This window comes from Centruroides sculpturatus, unplaced genomic scaffold, assembly GCF_000671375.1.
Source record: "Centruroides sculpturatus isolate CEXI.00-Female unplaced genomic scaffold, Cexi_2.0 scaffold729, whole genome shotgun sequence".
In the NCBI taxonomy this organism is placed as follows: Eukaryota; Metazoa; Arthropoda; class Arachnida; order Scorpiones; family Buthidae; genus Centruroides; species Centruroides sculpturatus.
The window spans coordinates 409,076-433,584 of record NW_019385029.1 but is presented as its reverse complement, the minus strand read 5'-3'; the positions used below and the strand labels follow the sequence as shown (position 1 = coordinate 433,584).

At 24.8% G+C, this 24,509-nt stretch overlaps 1 long non-coding RNA gene across 2 annotated transcripts; it reads right to left on the bottom strand.

The window, feature by feature from the left end:
* Positions 1-230: 230 nt before the first annotated feature.
* Positions 231-22,823, bottom strand: LOC111633655. 2 transcript variants are annotated; one of them, XR_002758083.1, is made up of 5 exons: positions 22,656-22,823; positions 22,365-22,430; positions 18,615-18,714; positions 4,291-4,362; positions 231-270 (listed from the first exon to the last, which is right to left on the bottom strand). It is a non-coding gene; the product is annotated as an uncharacterized LOC111633655 (long non-coding RNA). The 2 variants fall into 2 exon arrangements; XR_002758084.1 differs by having other exon boundaries at positions 22,664-22,823.
* Positions 22,824-24,509: the final 1,686 nt, after the last annotated feature.

Here is a 24,509-nt window from a genome sequence, read left to right as displayed (position 1 = left end):
TATTGTTCTTTTTACGCTTTGATCGACAGAAACTAGTGCCATAATTATCATTTATTTGACTAAAACATTAAAATAATTTATATCGATATCTAGATTTTATTAATTCATATAATTATGTCCTCAATAAACAAAATATAATGTATTGCTTATAAACTTATATAAATAATAAAAAATAATTTTAATTAAGTTTTAAATTAAAAAAAAATACTTACCTAAAATAATAAATCCAATTAAACATGACCAACAACCGCTGATAAAAATAATTTTTTCCTNAGGAGAAAATATATATATATAATAAATCTTAATTATAAGTGAAATGACTACATTAAGATATTAAATTCATCATTAGCAAAATTTTCTGCATTTATTTTTTAAGAAAATTTCAGTAGTTTCCTCTACTTTTAAGGAAAACAGCGTATATTTTTGAAAAGAAAAATTACTTTACAGGAAAAATTCTATATACAATACTATAATTTTTTGCTTGTCTTTCAAAACAAAATAACTAAAATATTAGTCATGATAATTCAATGAATTCAGTACACATTATTAAATAATTTAAAAATTATTTATAAATTTGAAAATATTTCAAGGTTATATAATAATAAGTATACGCTTACATTAAAGTATAATTTAAAATAATCCAAGACACGTAATATGAGATGATTAAAGGAAACATTGCTACTATCTATTATTGAGATTAGTTGTGAGCGTGTCACGATGCTTTGAATAATGTATCATGTTTTGGAAATAAAAGTATTGGCCTATACATTCTGTGAGAAGTATTGTAGAATATCAAGGACACTGGAATGGGTAAGCAAATCCTCTGCTCCATTGTATTTGATTACTAACATTCGAGCATGAAGTTATCTTTCAGAACATGATCTAAACTGTCTCTTATAAAAAAAAAATTCGCGACACTTCTGACTACATTATTTTTATTAACTTAACAAAAAGTAATAATAGTCTATGCAATCTCCTTGATTTTTTCTTGTTGGTCCACTGATTCATGTCAATATTTGGCACATTTTATAATATAATATACGGCAATTTTTTAAAAGCACAACTTAATCATTTGCACGAATCACTGAAGAAATGAGAATTTATTTATTTATTTGCGTGAATCAGTAAAACGAATGAAAAAAAACAAAAGGAAACTCGTGTATTTTTTTTATATAAATCGATCTTTTGCGTGAATCTACTGAATTATATTTAAAACTTGATTCTAAAACAGTACAGTATTTAGAATCATGGAAACTAAAAGTATAATCTAGTCCAGTGGTTTGGTCAATATAATTAAATTGTTAATCACTATAATTAAGTATTATTTAGGTGATAAATAGTTAATTTAGTAGCTGTTAATAAAAATGACAATATTTAAACGCATTTCTAATGGAGTGTCAATGTGTTGATACGTAAAACATTACACTAAACGAGACGACGAGACGAATTTTGGAAAAGAGATGCATTAAAATTTTCAAAATCGTGTACAGTACTTCATATCCTGAAGTATTTCCTATGCGATATCTAAAATATATCTTTAAATTTTATTCTAATTTTAAAAGTTGATTTTCTTAAAAAATAAATATTATGCAATTATTAATTTAAATTGCATATCTGAAATATTTTGGTTCTTAAATTCATTTTGACATCACATTAATGATTTAATATAGCATTACTTTAATTAAGTAATTTATATATTAATTAATTAAAATATAATTGGAATATTAATACATTACATAGCTTTTTAAATTTTAAAAGTTAATTAAATTTTATCTAAATAAAATATATAAAAATAATGATTTTTAAAATGCATTCTTATTCAACATTTAAATTTTTAAAAATGTGAAAAAAAGAATAAAAGAATATATTCTGTTATAAAAAGTAAGCTACATTAAGCCATCAAAACATCTTTTCATTGTATTATATTAAGTTCAAGATGAACATTGATATGTTCATTATTGTCTTAGAATTTAAAACTGAAACTTATATAAATATATTTTTATGCTGTCAAATAAAATATAAATGAATCTCTCTGGGATTCGCGATGGTTGCGAGAGGTTACTGACCTGCTCAGTAGTTAATAGGAAAAGTTTCTCTACAAAGAGCGTTAATTAACTGTAACAGTTAGTAGGGCGTGCATTCATATGCTCCTCCGATGAGTCTAACTTTCTATGCTTAAATAATTGTATCAAAGATTTATTAATTATTATTAAAAGAACATTATAAATAATATCTTTTTACAGTATCAAAATGGATTTTCTTACGAAGAAAAGTCCGTAAAAAGCACGTTATGGAATATATTACGATAAATTTTTATGAATTTTGTCAGAATTTAAAAATTCCTCTTTACATAAATAAAATATTTATTACATAAAATGCAATAAATATTTTATATTATTGTAGATATATTTATTTTTAAAAACTTAAATTTCGACAGAATTCTTAAAAATGTAAATTAAAACTATAATTACATAACATTTAAAATGTATAAATTGTATATATATATATTTTATTTTGTTTATTGATATAATAAAAATAAACGAAATTTATTTAAACTGAACACTCGCTGATATAAGAATTTTTATACTTGACTGCATTTTTATTTATTATTTGGTGTTATTGCAATCCATTTGCTATGATCCAGATGTGAGAGCGTATCAATCGGCGTAAGGAAATAAATAAACACGTCACCATCAAAATTCAGTGAGGAAAGTCAAAGAACTTTAAAAATTTCTCAGTAGTACAAGGAACTCATTTCAACTTTTTATATGATTTAAATGGAGAAATCACTTTTATCCTTATCTCGTCTTCTCTCTATTTCTTCCCATAATGAAAATGTATACATTGTGTGAAGGAATGTAAATGAAGATTAAGTATTTGATATAAAAAAAACTATAATAATTTATTAAAAGACTGTATTATAAGTGTTATTATATAATGATGATTAAATAAAATGTCGAGAATTATTATATATACATATACAGAGCTATTAGTTCGCTAAATATTATTTAAAAGTGAAGAAATAACATCCAATTCGATATTGTTAACGGAATGCTAAACCAAGTAATATATTTATATAATAAAAAATGAAAAATTATACTTATCTTCAACAAAACTCTACAGGAAATCTAAATTTATGCCGTTTAGTTAAATTATGTTTTCTAATAAAAACCTTTGAAATATTTTATTTTATAATTCTATGTTACGTAATTGTTGAATAATACTTTTACAATTTAAACTAATAAATATTCATACAGTAAAAAATATTTAAATAAAGTTGTAAATTTTAAACTAAAATACAAGTTTAATTGTTTATATATGTTTAGAAAAGTTAATTCTTTTTCTTTGTTTAATTTTAGTATCCTCTTTTCTCCTTAAAAATTTTACACTTAGTATTTTGTGGATTCAAAATTTTATTTAAATTTTTGATAATTTTAAAAAACAAATAGAGATTTATAAAGAATACTTTCACAATAAATATTCACTACATCATTATAGTTCTTTCTATATTTATACATCTATTAAGTTTGAGAAAAACATGCAGAATTATTAAATTTAGTGAGAGATAAAATCATATATGTTTTGAAATATTAATTTATTTTTAATTTATAGTACTGTACATTAAAATAAACATTTTTATGGATTAAAAAATAGGTGTAATTAAAATATATAGCTACGTTAGTAGGCGTATTTCTTAATGATTTTCAATCCTTACAGCATTAAAATATTAATGTTTTTGTAGTTTGTAAACAGATGTTTTAGTATTCTCTAGATATTTTGAATTAAACATTTCTGAGATTTCTGGAAAATTCTTCAAAAGTGATCAATAATATCAAAAATAGAGATAAATAGAAATGCATGAACAGTTATTGAAAAGTATATGTATTGACTCTTAGAAGTTTTTAGTTTACAAGTTTCTATAATAAATAATTCTCAAATTATAAATAAAAATATCAAATTTTAGTAAAATAACATGAAAATTTCGAAAGTTTTCTATTGAAAGTAATATAATAAAACTTCATGTTTTAATTCCAGCAAAATAATAATAAATTTTGGTAAATAAATAATAAAAAGCAGTATAGATAATTTTTGTGTATCGCTTTATTTTAATGTAATTTTTTGAAAAATATTAAATACTTTTCAATTTAATGTCAAATTTTAGTTTCAATGAACTTCACGTAAAGATGCTGTATCATTTAACTATTACAAACTCAAGTTTAGATTAATTAAAGAAAAATAGTCTAATTTATACCTTCGAGTACAAGGTACTGTGTTAATAAGATCACTTACCTTAAATCCCATCTGAATCTACTTTCTTATTTCTTCTAAAACAGGTCAGTCTGCCAGTGAGTATATTTTCATCTGGAAAAAGAATAAAACAACTTGGATAAATCACGTGTTATACCGTATGTTCATCAAACGAAAAGCATCGAAGTGTGACTTATTCTCTTTTTCGCTATCTACAGATTTGTATGTGTATCATTGAATGTTTCAATTATGCTAAATACTATATCTATAAATATTTTCAAAGGCTACCAGTTCGTTAACTTTAGAATATAATATAATAAAATTACCTATAATTGTAGACGGAGAAAGAAACTAAGTAAACTTCAAGGTTTCTCCCTGGCCTAATTATATTGTAAACGTTTATTTAACAAGTTATAAATTGGGCAAATATCGATGATCTTAGATAATTTTTCTTTTATCGTTATTATTTTTAAGTAATTCATTTGAAATTTATATAGCTATACTTTTATTCAGATAATATAAATTGTCCTATAGACTTAAACACAAGTTATCAGAAATCATAATTTTTTGAACTTTTATAAAACTTTATTGACATTATTTGAGTTATTTTAAAATAAAAGTTTCGGTTAGAAACATCACAAATGAGAAAACCCCGGAAATAATATTTTCCTTACTCAATCCAAATGATAAATATTGTCTTTGATAAAGAAGACGTGTCTCGTAATGAATGAGCTGTTCTACTTCAGCAAACTGTCACGTTCTATTGTTCAAGCGAATCTACGGATTCTCTGAACTTCGGAACAAAGATACTGGAAGACTTAGGTTGATATGCCTGTAAGGAAGCTTTAATATAAGATAAAATTTAATGAAAAATTGTATTTATATTTTACAAGGATTTTTTTTTGAAAAGGTAACACCTCAAAGAATTTCGCTGTAAAAAACTGAGCCATGTAAATTATCTCAATGTACTCAAGTATAATAAATTATTATTAAAATATAAAAGAGATAAAAATCAATTACTTATTAGAATATATGTTTTCTATTTTTTTTTTAATTTTCTTGTAAAAATTTTTATTTTATTAAGCTTAAATGAAAACAAGATAAAGGTCTGAAAATCCTAAAAAATTATTCTAACACGAATGCTCTTTGTTACCACCAGTTCTTGGCACAGAAACCTATATTAATTTCGATAAAAGATAGGCGTAAAAACTAAAAATCTTAATAGAGTGCGATGTTGAAGATCTAAGAGAACGAAGACGAGATTTTGCAACAACCGTTCTGATATTAAATTTTTGACGGATGAGGTCAAGCTGGTTTCTTGACTAACACAGAATTCAATTTGATTAAATTTGACAGAAATTTTATGCTTTATTTACTTTTCACACGTAATTCCATAAAACAGATTGAAAGAAAAAAAGTATTAAATATATCAGGTCAACAGCAAACATACGAAAAACAATGAAAAATGTCAAAGTTGGAAATGTTTTCATGCCGATTTCACAGATACATTCAAATAAAACCATATTTAAGTTGTCAGGATTTTATAATTAAAACAGTTGTTTAAAAGTAATAAAATTTTTATAAATTTTTGCTAAACATAGATAAATTATAACCTGATTCCTATTTACAGTGAAAAATTATTCATAACATTAAAAATATCTATTAAATGACTATTGTTTAGTGATTATACTATTTAATGTTTTATTATTTCCTTGTTTAAATTTTATGATTTATGAATTTCTCTCCTATAAACATTAATCAATCATACTGATTGATAATCTATTAAAATAAATCATCAATATTTGTACATCGATTTATATTATATTCGTTATTTATCCATTATTCAGATCTTTATGTATGCAACACTAAATAGGGGCCAGTCTCGTATAGAAAGTCCTCTCAAGAAGCATTCTCCCTTTGTATATTGCCCATTTGTTGCCGTATTCCATCAAAATGAAGCCAAACTATTATTCTGATATATTTAGTAAGTTTAAAACTATACTCAAATTATAATTCTTAATATTTAACATTTATATGCCGTATAAAAAATATAATTTATAAAACTTTTTAATTATTTATTGAATCTATTAACGATGTAAAAGGACTTAATTAGTAAATAAATATTTGAATTTCATGTAATTTAAACATAAGAATATATTAAACAAAAGGAAATATTTGAAAAAAGCATTAAAAATTAAAAATTCTTATATTCAGTTCTTTTTTTACATGGCGAAAAAATGAAGACATTTTAATCTCTTCTACGTATTTGTTAAATCTTATATTCAGTCATTATTAGACTGAATATAAGATTTAACAAATACGTAGAATATAATTCTGTTTTGTTGATTTCTCTACATTATTGCTCATTTCTCCTTAAACATTAAAATTCATATTTACAGGAAAATTTGGAACGGGATAATTCTGTAAATTGAAATTTTGAACCTCCTCTCTTCAATATCTTTTTTAATTCGTCATGCGACGCGCACAAAAGAAAGTTGCAGGAGACTGATCCCAGTTCTCGAGTTAAGTGGAAAATAAATTAACTCAAGAACGTCCCTTGCAACTATGTTTATTGTACGTAGCACGACAAACTGATGTGTTGAAGGGAGAACAAAATCTCAATTTACAGAACTAATCACCCGTACCAAATTTTTTTTTTTTTTGTAAAAATTGTTATACGAGCAGATATTAATCTCTTGCTATATATACTGTATAAATATATATAATATTTTTATATCTCTGTTGTAAGTTTCGTACCAACTCAGTTTTTATTAATAGAAATTTTGATTAAAATAACGTAATTTTGGATTAAAATTTAAAAAAGACTTTAAAATGACTCTCTGATACATGATTACGGTCCTAAAACATATTTCGTAATATGTTTAATATCAAATTCGAAAATTATACATATTTCATACATTGATGAAAGACATTATTAAAAAATAAATTTAAATAATTTCATCTATTCAGATAAAAAATTGACAACTTGATATTTTTTAAAAGTAAATTTATTTCTATCAATTTATAGTCTAAACTGTAAAATATGATTTGGGTTTAGTACCGGCGTATTCATGTTTCTCAGATTCTTATTGAATTGCGAAAAATTTGAAAATAAAAATCGAAACTACATGTTATGACGTCGTCACAATGCCGGGCTGCAATTTTGAATCATATTTTAATTTATATAAATATAACTTTTGACGCTGAATCTGAAACTGTGACTACTTTTTCTCTATGATGACGTTATTTTTCACGTAACTTGTCACAGATGATGTGTAATCACGTGAACACTATAGTACAGTACATCTTACAGGATTGAGTTATATATTACTGGTTTCAGTTTATCGTAAAGATCAATTTTACAGCAAACTTATCGCTCTAAAAAACAAGATAAATATTTTGAATTGACTATATGTGGTCCGGTCTATATGACTATTTCCGGTCTAAACCGGAAGTTCACATATAGTTAGGCAAATTTAGGGAACCAAAATATATTAACATTATACAATATATACTTTTTCTTTCATGACTCATAAGAGAAACTTTTTGTTTTGAACAAACGTGTCGACCTATTCGGCGAAAAAATGTTTTGATAATGATAAGTAAAATGAACCCAACAACATGAACATTATGACATAATTTTGGAAATGACGACTGATAAGAGTAAAAAACAATAATAATATTAATGAATAAACGAATAGAATATATTAATCTCTGTTTTTATTGAACTTGTCCGCTTTCTTTCTCTCCCTTCTTCCTTAACAGTTTATTTTAAAATTGTAGGACAATTGCTATTTCAGCTCCAGCTTTCTACTTTATTAATAAATATAAGAATTTGAAAAATATATCTCAAACGATTAAGTATATTTTCATTGCTCTTCGTGACTTTTAAATGCTATACCATTTATGCAGTTTTTAAAATAATGATTTAGACAAAATACAATCGAATAGAGAAACAAATATTTCGAAGTCTAGAATTGGGACAGTAAATCCCTCTTTTAACGATGTCAAGGGAATTGATAAAGGAAAATCATTTTATTCTTCTTTAATTTAGAATTACTTGCATTAAAAGAATAGAATTATTTGTGTATATTACGAAATTGATATTTGTAATTACATAGAGGAAACTTTAATTTTTGTGCTATCACTAAGACAATATCTCATCATTTTTAATTCGATATAATTACATGCTGTTAATAAGCCAACAAGAGATGATGGACAAATAAAAGGCAAAAATCACTTTTAATATTCCAAGACCAACGAATTTTCATCATAATGTCAATGCCAAACTCAATAAAAAAGAGTAAATGGCGAGGCACTTTCACTCTTCTTGTCTTGTAATTAAAAATAAAGAGACTTCTTTTTGTCGTTCGAAACGAATAGAAATCTTACGGAAAAACGAGTTTTGTTACTATGGAAACACAACCGGAAGCTATGTCATACCGGAGGTTATTTCTGTACAGTTCATCAGATTGTATTTTCTCTTGTTCCGTTATCTTATTTAACCAATCAACTTACAGGCCAAGAAAACAAAACATGACGTTATTGTCTTCTTTCAGAGCATTTCGACAATTAATAATTCCCACATTCTCGTAACATTTTCATAATAACCGGAATATTTCACTACGTAACTCGATACTTGTGATGCATGAATATTAGGTGAAAGTCTTATGAAGTAAAATATTGAGCGGAAGAACTTTTGTCGTTATTAAAGTGAAACAATTTATTATTTATATTTAGCCTACTCTTTACATTGAAGTTTGTAAAATTAAACAAATGGCAACGAAGAAATTATTTATTTTGAGGAAATCGAAAAAAAAGGAACATCTCACATTTCTTATCATTTCATTGTAAATTGTTATATTGAAAATTAATAATGTTGAAAATCTTATTGACAATTTAGCTTCATTGAAAATGAATTTTTTATTATTAAATTCGCCAGTTTCTGTTTCTTTTACTAAAGTTGTATTCTCAATTAAATTGAGAACAGAACTTTAATAAGTCATATTTATTTACTATTGAACACAAGACTGTGTTATTATTAAAACACTTGGCGTTTATCCACTTTATTCAGTTGAACTGTATACGTTATTTTCTTTCTATAACTGTTCAACTGAATAAAGTGGATAAACGCCAAGTGTTTTAATAATAACACAGTCTTGTGTTCAATAGTAAATAAATACGGAAACACGGTTTCAAAAAACGAATCAAAGTCATATTTAATTTTATCACTTTGTTATACACAATCAAAGAATAAATTGGTAATATATAATTTGAAAATATGATAAATAATTTTTAATTTATTTATATTACTTATTTTCAAACAATATATTTCGAAAGAAAATAGCAAATGTTATTTTTACAAAATTGAAACTAATGCATTCGAAATGTTAATTAAGAACAAATAAAAAAGCAACTTTTTATTTGACAAAATGGCCAAGACAGTAAGTTTAAACTTAGAAAATTTATAAAAATTCTCTAAAAAGACAGAACAAAAAGTGACTTTATAACTTGTCCTTTCTATACACCTCCGAAAATAATAATCACACAGCGGAAAGGACAAGATGCGAAGACGCTTTTTGTACTGTTTTTTAGAGAATTTTTGTAAATTTTCTAAGTTTAATTTTTTATTTGTTGGATCTGCCACAAAATTTAGAATCAACAATATCCTTTTTATAATTATACCGTAAAAAACTCACTATTTTCTCCTATTACATACGTATATTCAAGTACAAGGAAAACGATAAAGTAGATTAACGGCATCTTATAACTCGTGTCTTTGGATGAAATGATTATTATATTATATTAATCAATCTAATTTTTTTAAAGATTAATCTATCGATTTTCATAGGAAACAACATTTGGATTTATAGTGGCCATCTTTATCGTACATTTACTCGTAAATTATTCTTTCTTCATTCACACAAAAAGTATTTCTCTCGTTTACAAACTTGATTCGAAAACACAAAATCTTTTTAACCATATTTATTCTACGAATATTCATATTATTTAGTGTAATTCACCTGGAGTTTTTATATATTTTACAATAATTTAATATACTTAAATAATCAATTATTATTTAAGATTATAAATTAATATCCGTATTAATAATACTTCTCTAGAACAATATAAAAATAATATAAATCTAGATACGTACGGTAAATATGAATAATTTACTTTTAACTAAAAAAAATGAACTTTTTACAAGATTATAAGTAAGTAAATTAATAAAAAGTTTATGCATGACTTTCATCTTATAAAATTCCGAATGAGATAGAAGCATATAGTACCACGCTTAGTTAAATAGATCCGGTTTCAGAACAAATTAGCTGGACTTCCCATCTAAGCTTTTTCTCACGATATGTGGAGGATAATATTGATGGGAGATTAAAGCATATAATGTGCACCGTCATTTGTAGTGGAAGATATCTGTTACAAAATAATTGTGAACACCCATGGAAATTTTTTTTAAGTATGATGAAAGGGATATTCCCTTGTCCTATTTTGTTTTTTGAATATTCAACTCTTAGAGAATTTGATTTAAACACGGTCTTAGATACTATTCTAGGTCAATGTTTTTTAAAACACGATATATTCAAAAGTTTAAAAAAATATACTCTCTTACAGTGGCATAACTTCATACTAAAAGGCCCATGTGCAACATTTCCAAAATGGACCCTACATTGAATTTTCTATGAATTTTACACAACCAACTGTAAAGTAATAAGTAATTTATTCATTTAAAAAACAGATATATAAATTTTTTCTGAACTTAATTGCAGCAAAATATATCAACTTAGACTTCTTCGCTTCTGAATTTTTGATGGAAAGTAATGCTAAACATCTTAGTAAACTATCTTCACCAGTCTCTCTTCGCCCATTGAACTCATATAAAGTGTTTTTTTTTTTTAATTTTGGCTACTGCGGATAGTATGAAAAACCCAGCACCCCTAACTGTATTGGACCCCTATGCAATTGCACAAATTGCACAACTGGCAGTTACGTCACTGCTCTAACGCTGATTTTATGAATTAATTTAACCACAACTTAACTAAACGTCATGAATTTATTCAAAATTTATACTTTAGATTTAAAATGAATTATATATAAATATAAAAATTATACATCAACATATAAACATAAATATACAAGTTTGATTTAAAATTTTCAATTAAATAATAAAAATTCTTCACTTTCAAAAATTTTTCATATACTTTAGAGATGAATTTTTGAATTTATAAAGATGATATAGAATTTATTTTACAGATTTTAGTAAAGTTTCTTAACATAATTAAGAATGATTTTTTTTAAGTATAAAATTCTGCTGAACAATTTTCGAATATGTACTTGTAAATTAAAAAATAAAAATATACTTATGATCATTTGAGTTTCATTATTTCAGAAATAATTATTTTAAAATAAATCATATAAAAAATCTTTTTAAAAACTAACACTAAAACGATGATCATTAAAAGAAATCTTAATGACTAAGTTTGTAAAGAAATGTCAAGGACAGCTTACTGTTTTTAATGAGTTTTTAGTGGTGGTTCCGTAATTATATGGATGTGCAATGTGGTTTTTATTTTTTAAAAACCGTCCTATTTAAAATTATATGAAAATTATCCGAATTGAGAAAGCTCTTAGATAAATGTGAAATTTACGAAGATTCTGATATCTGGGAGAGTTTTAATCCATTTACATATTTAAGGTGATAGAAGAGACTTGTGTTTGACATTGGTGTCTTTAAAGATCTCTGGTAAAAGATTCAACGGGGAATTTTTTTAAAGAACATTTTAACAGGTGTATGCGAAGCCTTCGAAGAAAGATCGAGGCCACTTAGTATTTTAAATGTGTTTTTGTGTTTATTTTTGTATTTGTGTATTATGTAATTTCTACTTTTTAAAAGAATATCTTAATTTTCATTTAATTTAAAACTCTAATCTGAATGAAACTTTTTTTATAAGTATATTTAATATATATACTTTTAACTGATATTACACTTTCTACTACCTGTAACATATATAAATTTTTATAAGTCGACAGGATATACAAAGAGATGAAGGAAAAAGCAAAGTAAATGTTCTACCGAAAAAACCAGAAGTTAAATATACAAGAAAAAAAAAATGAAGTCCACCAAGATGTTCCTGAATAATATAGCAAGCCTAACACTACCATACTATACCATTGACAGTGACAGGATAGGCTTACATATGGAGAATTTCTTGAATCTGTTTAAAATAATAGCAAAATTTAATGATTGGGACAGTTATCATAAGACACTTTGTTAACAAATTATTTGAAATACGACGCGCTAAACTGACATATATAATAAAAAAATTACGAAGAATATTCTTGGAAAATTTAAAAGCAACTATACTAAACCGATTTGGATTCCAAACTACCTAATCTATTGTTGAATTTTTTAAATCTGAACTATGACTCTAGATTAAAGATCAGAAAGTACTTCGATAGTAAAAGACGGCTAGGGGCTACTCGTGAAATTACAGATGATCAAATAATAGCTATGACGGTTCAAGGACTACCACTATATTTTGTTGCGGTTAAGTCTAAAACTTATTCCCAATTTTATTAGATTGCAAAAACCAAAGAGGAAAAATTTTTAACGTAGATTTCTTTCGAAGTAGTGCACCGAACTTATGTTTCAAATCTTATAAACTACTCAGTCCCCGTCGTATTTGTAATCGGCTAGAAAATAAAAATAGATACCATTGGGGCCAAGACAGACTGTAAGAACAAAGACAGATCGAGAGGTACACCTAAATGTGAATAAGAAAATACCTATAAACTTAAAAAAACTGAGTGATATTGCTTTAAACTAATTACCTGACCTAAATGCACACCACTGATAAATTCGACTGTATAGTAAATCAAAAAACATTTATAATCACTTTTAATATTGGCGCAAACGTATCTATAACGAATGCGAATACTGTTCGCACTTAAATACTCTGACTTTTAAACACCAAAAGGAACGTTTAAGAATTAAATCTATATTTTCGTTACGTGCTTAGATTGGGTAAAAGTCAACTTAATTATCACCAAGGTTCAAGTAATAACTGATTACAATATCTTAAAACGGATTAAATCTATCAAGAAGTCAAACACTAGATTATTTAAATGGTTCCTTAAACTAAGCCAACATGGCTTCGAATCAAATGTCGAGCTGGGAAAGACAATGGTGAGGCAGATCGTTTTAGAGTCAAACAATAATAATGACAAATTATTTAAAAAAAAATTAACTATTAAATTTAAATAAATTAACTAATTTGAAAGAGAACAAATTATTAAAGCTCAGTCGGAATTATTCTAAAATTCCTTACCTAAAGGATTTATTATTAAAAAAGATAGTCTGATAATTAAAAATAGTTCACAAGACCTACATTCCGAGAAGTTTAAGTTTAAAACTTTAAAATGAAACATCATAAATTTGGACATTTAGGCACAACAAGATTGGAGTCATTAATATCTTATATTTGCTATTGGCTAAAATAACTGAAGGTATTGTTACTCTAATGCAACAATGTATTATATGTCAGAAAAATAAAATTAATTGATTATTAGAGTTAGGAGAATTATCATCATGATTGGACCAGGCCATAAGACCATTTGATATCATCGCTGTAGATACAATAGGAGGATTTAATGAAAAAAACAGACTATAAAAAAAACAGTGTATATCTGTCGCCATAGACCATTTTACTTAATTTATTTGGAGTCTTTATCTAAAAGTTAATACAGTTAATAGAAACCTCCTGCCCCTAACCTTTCCATATCTAGTCTCAAAATTTCATTTATTTAACACCGCTCTCGAGATTAAGGAAAGACAGACAGACAGTGGGAATTCATAGGTTTCCAATTTTTTCAAATAGCAGCCCAATATGAGAATCCTCAAAATGCATGCTGGCTAAAACTGCTAGATAAAGTCATTGAAGAATATAACAAAATTTAGTCCTGAATTTCTTTTATATTGTATACCACTATCCCATTCATTGGTCTCTTCCAATTTAGAAACTGAAAGAAAATTTGCAATGAATAATACAATACGTTCCCATAAACAAAATAAAAAAATATTACGACTTCTCCATTCTAAAAGTGAATTTAAAAAAAAAATCTAGTATTAACCTAAAATAAAAATGCAGTTCGACGAAAATTTGAACAAATAATGATTGGATCGTCCAGAATTATAAATAACTTGTCGAAATACAGTATATCTTATATCCTACACTTCCTACAGCATGATTCTGCTATTTATCACATTTCGAAATTGGGAAGACATTACCCTCCTTAATTTATCAAATGTAATATAATGTAATTGTAGTTACTACTACAGAAAATGATTTAAAATTTTTGTTTTTATTCGAATGTTTTTTATAAAACACGTTCTCTTTTGTTCTTGTTGTCGTTCGAAATGTTTTTTTTTAATTGTATTAATTTTAAAGTAAAAGAAAAATATTGTTTTAAGAATAAAAGTATGTTTGAGTGTTTATTAATTTGTTACAGACATACACATACAAATATGTATACAGGCTATATATATAAATTATTTCCTACTCGGTTAAGATTTTAATTTTTTAAATTTGATTACAGCGTTTACTTACAAACATTGACAAAGTTTATTTACTACTTTTATTTCAAGATTTATTAACAACGTAAGATTTAGGATAAAAGTAAAATAAAGATATATTCTATTAATAAATATAGTAAAAATTTAAAATTAAAATTTACTGTTGGACCAACACTCTTTCTGTTGAATAAATACTAATCGAAAGAAAATATGAACTTTTTTACGGAGAGAAACCAAGCATGATTCCTGAGATGGAGACTTTTAGAACGTTGAAGCGTAAAAATGTTTGTTTTATAGATAATATGCACATTGTAGATAATTCACTAAAGCAGAAGAATTTGAAGAAAGGATGATCAAATTGTATTTTTATGATGATAATTCAATTGGAACACTGCAAACAAATGAGATTCTTCTACAAATTAAGTTCATTCAGTGTTTTTATCTCGAAATTATTCACGCAATCAGAGAAAAATAAAATATTCAAATTTATAATAAGAAATTCTAATTTAATGCTAATATCAATTATACAATTTACGTTAAAATTTTATTATCATATTTAAAATAATCGAACTCTAGTTTGTAAAAGAAAAAATTCAGAAAATTTTGAATAAAAAGGTAATTCAAAACTAGCAAAATTTCGAGTTTATAACAAAATGACAATAATTTAAAATAAAATAAAATTTTAAACTATATCTTCTAAGAATATATATATTGATACGTAAATAATACTTTTGTTAAAAATTCAACTGGTGTATTGTGTCTTACAATCAAAATCACGACTCAGTCCAGGTCCTAATCTACTGATTTATATTTTATTTTTATAAGAAGTATTATTCTCTCTATATGCAAAATTTCATAGGCAAAGACTCTTTCATACAGGAGTTAAGAGCAATAAAAAATAATGAATATGTAACAGTAAATATTTATGTTAGTGGTTTATTAATTAACAACAATGATCAGTAATTTTATGATATTACGAGGATTCATTGACATTTTTGCTTATTGTGCAAATTAAATTAATTAAAGCTTTTAGTTTTGTGAAAATCGCTTTTAAACAATGATTTGAACATGAGTTGAAAGCGCTGATTTTAAAGTTCGTTTTCATTAAACGAACTTTAAAATCAGCGCTTTCAACTCACAGGGCTGAATTTCTGCTAATATCTCCTAAATGAATGAGCCTTTGCCAATGAAATTTTGCATATAGAGAGAACAATATCTGCTCTTTATAAAAATAAAATGCAAATCAATAGATTAAGCGATTTTGATTGTCAGTACAGCTTATTTATTAATGAACATTAATTTAATCAATAGATGAAGATAAAGATCAAATAAGATTTAAGTTTTCTAAACAATCGTATTCAATAAATTACTTAATCTCTTGCCGATGAATTACGAATTCATGGGCATGAGATCAAGTAATTTATTGTATGATCCAAATATTTTCAAATATAATTTTAGTTTTGCGTATGACTTCAAAAATCACTAACCAACTCATTTATTTAAAATTGCAAATAAACTACAGTACAATAGGCTATATTTATTTTGATGATTATAAAAGAAAAATAATCAAAACATTTTTTAAACGTTACTACTAATTAGGTAATAAAAATTAATAATAGATTTTATTCGTGTACAGTGAAATAAAGAAATAAAAGAAAAATTTTAGGTAAATTTATTGTATTATTTGAATTTTAATCGGTTTTGTTGCATCATAAATATTCTGTACATCTGATATAATACTTATTCATAATAATTGTTGTTATCCTGATATATTATGTATGTATTATTAAAATTTGAATAAACGGCCTTTCAAAAAAACTAATTTACTAAAAAATAATAGCAGTAAATTACAGTAAATGTATATTGTGATTAAGAAATATATAGTAGTATATATTTGTGATTATATATGTACATAAATAATTAACACCTGTTGTATAATTTAAATACAATTAGTAAATTTTATTTCCGTATAAATTAAGTAAATTATTTTCTCTTTCTGTTTAGTGTAAAGCTATTTAAAACTCATTAATGTTACTTAGTAACATAATATTTCCTTATATATTTTAAAAATACAATGTAACAGTAAAGTTATAAAAGCTATTTTATCGGATATAAATTTACAAGAACTGAAATATTCATTAATTAAAATCAAAATTCTATTTTAAAAATTTTATATATTTTTCCTATTTTCAATTACCATTTGAGAATGTAAGCTACAATAAAATCCAATGTCTTTCGTATAATGGAAAACCCAATTATAAGTATCTAAAATAAATCGATGAAAATACGACTTGAATTTTAATTTCGAAAATATTAAAAAAAAAAAAAAACAGACAACGCTTTCACAAAAGCATTAAAATTATTTATAAAAATAAAAATGGTTATTCCATATATAATAAATTAAGCATTTAATTTTTTTAAGTAACTATAACCGGATCGGCGTGCAATTAGAGATCAAGGGATAACCCAATAGTATCACGATCGCGGTTCTTTACTCTAGGAAAGTCCAACAATGTCTGAATGCATACCTGATCGTAGAAACGACGACCTTGCAGCAATTTGACGTATGGAAAAAGATTGTTTTGTCTTATATGCATAAGCTTTTTTTTTTTACCAATTAGAAATCTTGAATTTAAAAACAATTTAAATTAACCTTGCTAAATAGAAATTGTGATAAATACTTTGCAGTCTAAGAGAGTGTTTTTTATTCTATTTACAGCTATTTATTATTGTTTTATAGAATTATCAGTAATCCTGAATATATGAGTAAACAAACGAATAGCAGATGTCGAATAATTTACTCATCAATCTGTTATTATTATTGCGGTCATGGTTAACGTCTGTTTGACAATGCGACACAGTTCAAAGTATATCCTGCATGTCTTCCTGTAGTTTCAAATTCTTTAATTTTCAAAATCAGATAATTTATTTGGAGTGAGAACAGTAAAATCTATAGAAATAAACAAATTTTACACACTAATAAATTTTTAACAACTTAATACACCAAAAATTAATTTACACAAATTTAAAGTGTGATTTGTTACACTATTTTCCTATGATAAATATAATTTTTGGCTCAAATAAAATTTATGATTTAAGAGTTATTTTTATTTTCAGAACTTTATGAAAGTATGTAGAACTAAGATCACTTAATGAATACAAAAAACAAATATATCTTATCAATAAAGTAAAGTTTAATAATGTATTGTCTCGATCTTAATCCCTAAATATGAATGATTATTAAGGTTGAATTAGGGGTTGAATTATTTTAACTGAAAGTTTGTGCCTTCATAATTACAATATTACAATTCAAATTACATGATTGACTAACTTATCTTAAAATCCAAACATTTAGAACACTCTTAAAAATTCATGCCTAAAAAAGAAGAGCATTTTTTAAAGAAAATAAACAATGAGATAGCTAGAAAGATTCGTTATACAAACGAGGAAGATTGCCTTGACTCGTGCGGTTAGATCTTTGCTTTTTGTTTGTTATCTACATGGGAAACAAACCATTTTCTTTCAACAAACCTGAGGAGAATTTGATGACCTGTTTTCAGTAGCCGCTGATTAGGAAGAATTAGTTAGAACAATACAAATGCTTAACTATTATCGACATCGCATTATTTATTTAAGTACAAAATTCAGTTGTAATTCTTAATGTTTTTCCCTTTAACAAATAAATTATTGCTTATATATCTAATTATTATCTAGGTTTAATCTTAATCAGAAAAATCTGATACACTTAATTGCTGATAACACCAAGACAGATTTTACTTACTTGTTTAAATAATTTTTTGAAAAACGTTTCATTTATTCACAATTTGTAATAATATTCACTTTAAGCAGGAAATCCCTCCTTCGTTGAATTTATAATAAAACTGAAATATGAAGTTTTTAGAAACACTTAGTTTCAATACTTATATATTTGTAAAATAAAATTTTTTAAAGTTACAGCAGATGCTATTAATTTAATGCTAAATTTATATTAAAATCTAAATATGTGTGAAATAACCTTGGAATTAACACTTGGAAATTCTCCTATTGTATGGCATTTTTTGTAACAATAATAATAAAATTAATTACAATTTTAATTCGTGTTTATATGAATGTTATCACTTAATGCATTGAAATAATGTTGAATTATAGACTCCATAATAATTATAAATAAAATAATACTGCTTCATGATTTATAATAAACAATAAAATCTTTAATAAAAAATGTTTTTGATCTTTTGTTAGGTTAACATTAGACATCAGCTTATAAAAGCGCTTGCAGCAAAATAAAAGGAATATATATATGAGATGAAGAGATAACTGCTATTTTAAATGACAAAGAATATTTAAAAAAGCAGTTATCTCTTCATCTCATATATTGTTTAAAAAATTATTTTTGTACGTTTTAAGCTAATCCAAGAAAGAATAGAAAATGGTTATAGGAATCTAATAAAATTTTAATGAGAAAGTGTAAAACAGAATATTATAATTTTGTTTACAATATAATAGGACTAAAAATTCATTTTGAGTAAAGGTTTCAACTATTGTGATTACATCTTTTATATCTAATTCTTTATTCTTTTATATATATATATATATATTATAGACGATCCGAATTCTGATAGTATAATAAATCATAAAATTTTAAATTGATTTCAATGAAATTTTCATTTAATCATATAAATGTACTAACTTTTCTTCGTCGTGCATGTTCATGATTCGTTTCACTGTAATAAACATAGTAATACCTGACAAAAGAAACTTCGAGTTTGAAAATGATTTAATACACATGCCGAAAATACAAGACAGAGTTACATATGGTAGAATACCAGTTTTCGTCCTTATGCACCGATAATCAAATATAGGCGATAAGGACGTCGTCGCCTCAGAAACTTGTGTTACCTTTCATCTAATTCTGTTTTTTGCATATCTTCTTGATATGAATTCAAATGGGTTTTGAATAACAATGAAGAAACTTAGCATTACAAAGATGTCTGTCACGTGACTTTAAAACAAATATTATTATGACGAAATAAAATAGTTAACATTAAACTTTTCTCGCTAACTTCTAAAATGTTTTTCTTAGAGCTAATTTTAATAAAGTGCTCATAATAGGAAAATGCTTATAGTATTTTGATTCATTTGGTTCTCTAAATTTATGTAAGAAAATAAAGTATAATTATTTATTTTTATTAAAGAATTTTTGATGAGATTAACTTGAATACAACTGATTTATTTTGTATGTTTTTAATTTTATTATATCGTCAATAATAACATTTCTCCTCACCAACTGTTGTAAAAATTGTAAACATTCAAAAATCAAAATATAAAGTTTAATTATTAAACTTATATCTATGAAATATGATTCATATAAAATTTTAATTAATACGTACTTGAATTGTTCTTTGATGTAGTTAATAATTTTTTTTTGTATTATACGCGAATAAAAAGATTTTTTAAAATAAATTAATGAAAATAAAGAGAGGAAGTAAAAGAATAACTTGAAGATAGCCTGGGGTGCTTTCCTGTCAAACGAAGAAAATTAATAAGAGATTTGTAATAAGTAAGATGTAACGACCATGACCTAAAAGTCGGGATGCCAAAAAATGATGAAATGGCTATAAAAGTAACCTTTTATATATCTTTTCTATTCAATAATATTGCGATATAGGTCTGTTAATACTTCTATTTACGACTATTTAGTAACAGAATAAATATAATAAATTATTTAAAAAAATTACGCAACTACAGTGTTTATTGAAATTTAAAATATTTACTTTAAGTATTAATTTAATAAAATAAATAATTAAAATATAAAAGTTCAATTTTTGTAACAGCGAAATGATTAAAATAAAAACATAAAAGAATCGAAGACAAAGAACGTATTCATGATGATACTACCTTGTTATACAGAATATTAGGATGACGCAATTTCAATGAATACAATTACATGAAAAAAATATTTAATGACTATTAAGTCTCTGAAATAATAAGCGTATACATTGTAAACTAAGAATATATTAGTTACGTAATTAAATTTATTATTTAGGGTTTATTGTGCGCGTGTAGATCACCTCCCGCTTGTCTGTACTATAAATAATAGGGAACAATTTTATTTTAGATGATTTAAATAATTTTTTCATTATACAATGTTTTCAAAGAATAAAACTTTCAGCTTATCTTTATTTAATAGAGGTATTACTTGTCCTTCAAACAGTTTGTAGGCTACGTGATTTGATTTTGATGGTCAAGGGCGGAAATCAAAGAAAATACCATACGAAAACAAGGTCAGCGTGTCGATAGATTTATTTAATGTTACAGAGATTTCATGTTAATAACTTTGTTAATGTTTCGCAATAATAGCAACGTAAGACAAATGTTTTCGAAAATATTTTCTATCTCCTGTCAATAAATATTATGAATTAATAATTATTCTTTTTAATTTATGTCTTCATTATTTAATGATGATCAAAGACTAGTTTCCTGACCTAAATTATTAAATTTCTTTTTAAGCGAATTTCGACTCGATTACATTTTTTTTAGTTCAATCTGAATTAAAAAAAGTAATTATGGATATGCCCTAATTAGCCTATTGTTTCATAAGTTTCCCATATGTATTTTATTCTAATCTCAGAAAAAAAAAAGTTAAAATATAAACAATCTGAAAATAACAAAAATTCATTGGTTAGAGAAAAAGCTCTATAAATACATTACATAAATGAATACAATAATTGTTTTTACAATAAAATTTCAAGTAGAATTTCCTGTATATGATTCTTAAAATAGTTTGAAATTTAAGAAAAACTTAATTTGAATGGAATTTTAGTTATTCAATAAAAAAATATCCCACTTTTTAAAATTAATACTTACACAATCCTATTTAAAGTTTATTATAGAATACTGCATCAGTCTAATTCGTGCTTCGTTATAAGATACAGACTTTTCACAGTTTTATAACAAAAATATAATAAATCCATTTATATAGGCCGTAATATATAATAAAGTACGAATATATAACTCAAATACCTATATATAATTTTATTATAAAATGTATATAGCCTATCATGAATAATTAATGAAATAAAACATTTAAATATTGTTTGTGCGGTTTAAATTCTATTAATACTTTCAAAAGAAAAAATTTACTTTTAAAACTAATTTTAATTGTGTGTAAATTTAGTTTACCATGTTTAAAGAAGCTCCAAATTCCATAACTTCGCAAAATTTCAAACAAGAATAAATTTTATCTTATACTTTTATAGTTTTAGTTTTGAATCTTGTAAGGATTATATACACGTTATTAAGTTGTATTTGTCCAGTTTTTACAGGATACAGTGTATAGAATGCAGAATATTTTGTACAAAAGGCGTTTACCATGTTTATAAAGCTTCAAATTCCATAACTTCGCAATCCAAAGAAAAGAAGTTAATTACGAAATTATGGAATTCTGTGAATGGATTTGTTTATAAAGATAAAAAAATAAAGAATTTGGATGTACAGAACTGGAAATAAACTTTATAATCAAGTGGTTTACCTTTTATTCATATTCTAATTTCGCTGGACTTGTCATAACAACGTGTATTCGATTTTAAAATAAAATCTGCAAAAGTCAATTAAATTACATTAATTAATTGATTCCAAATGTAGAACAAATTATTCATAATATATGTTAGGCCTAATAATTATTACATTAATTAAAGTATTAATACACGCTCTTAATATAAACGTCATTTAAATAATTGTAATATATTCATTAACCCGAATATAATCTTATTTTTATATTTTTTAATATTTATGTAAATCTAAACGAAAATTAAATAATTACCTTCGTACCTTTTCTCACTGTTTACTTCTAAAGCAGACGACTCTGCCTCTGCTACGTACGGTACATGCGTACTCTATTTATTGCAGTGCTGCCATCTTTATGTGAAACTTTCGAGACCTTGAATTATAAATTACTTGTTTAAATCATCTTCTTTATCCTCTCGACAGCTTTTTTTCCCTCTGTTTTATTACCGTACAATCAAAAATTATTAATAATACAACTTATATATAATAATCGATAATAAAAGGACAAGGTTGCTTAAAAAAAAATAATAATAAAAACTTGTATAAATACTGTTTAGTAGTTTTTAAAAGCTGTAATTTAATTTAATTTAATTTATATAATGAAAAAAATAAATGTCTTGAAAAGTGTTTAAAAAATAAACGGTTTAACTATTTTAAGAAAAAAAATACGAAATTATCTCGTATTAAAAATTTCTATAGTTTTTCCCCGTAAAATAATTTGTAGATTTGAAATTTTTTGTAAAATTGTTTAATTTTTAAAATTATTTTATTAATAATACGTTGCTAATTAGCGTTAATTTGATAATAATTGTTATAATTATAATTTTTATATATTTTTTCATTCGAAAACAGTCGGGAAGACGATCGCCCCCTACATTTTACAATTTAAAAGTAAAATACAAAAATATTATTTCTAATTTTTTATTTACGTGGTAGAAAGTAAAATGTAACATTGTTTAAGTGTTTTATTTTAAAATTGTTAACATTTTTCTTAAATATTTCATCCCGTAGAATAACTTTCATTTTTGCTTTCGATTTTTTTTTTTTTTGGTGATACTTCCTCCTAGAATACATAGTTCTTAATTTCTTAGCATTGCAGCGGATAAAAATTATACCTAGTAACGAGAAACAATAAGGAGTGTGATAGTAAGAAACTTTAGGGCTTCGGGCATTTTTTTGTGAAAAATGCCCGAAGCCCTAAAGTTTCTTACTAAGCTGTATTCGAATCCGGATCCCCAGAACTTACGTACGCCTTTGCCGCCTCATCAGCTATTTACGTAATTATTTTACTTGGTATTTTACACGCTACAATTTTATTACTTAGAATACAAAAGAATTATGTATTGACTTTTTTTTTTGTTCTCTAGTTTTAAAACAAGAGGATAATTCTGTTGAAATTTAGATAAATTTTACAGTTGTCACCGGACAATGGATTCAACAAAGCGTTAAGTGATTTTAAAGTATTTTTAGTACTTAAAATTGTAGAATTTTGGAAATTTTTTATTATTATTTCGCCGTAATAAATGTATTAATAATACAGTAAAATCCCGTGTAAATCGGACCGAATACTTTTTCCGTTTTGGACAGGTTTCGTTGTACTTAAAGAATGTTTATCAAATTGTTTATACAATAGTATAAAAGCAAATTTAATTTTATAGAAAAATACAGGATACGAAAGTCATTTTAATTATTAAAATGAAAATATAAGCTATTGATTATTTAAATATTGCAATAAATAAATTTGGCACATCGCAAATTACTTTAAAATATTACAAACAAGATTAATTTGATGGAGTAGATAACGTAAGAAACCGGTTTATTTACAATGATTTACTTTATGCATCTCATAGCGTAAACAATAAAAACGATTGTCCTAAATTTAAAAGCTTTCAAATAAATCTTGAAAGTAATATGGCCTTGATATAAAAAAAAACGGAATTTGTTCATACATCTGTACTTTTTTTTTGCAGAAATTAATCCAAATCTCACGCTTACGGAAGAAATTCGGGAGACAATTCACAAATTATATAATACTTTTTCTTTTACAGTTCTACGTTCCCCCTTTTACAAAATTATCACGAAACAATTAATTAGATAGAGAAATTTAATT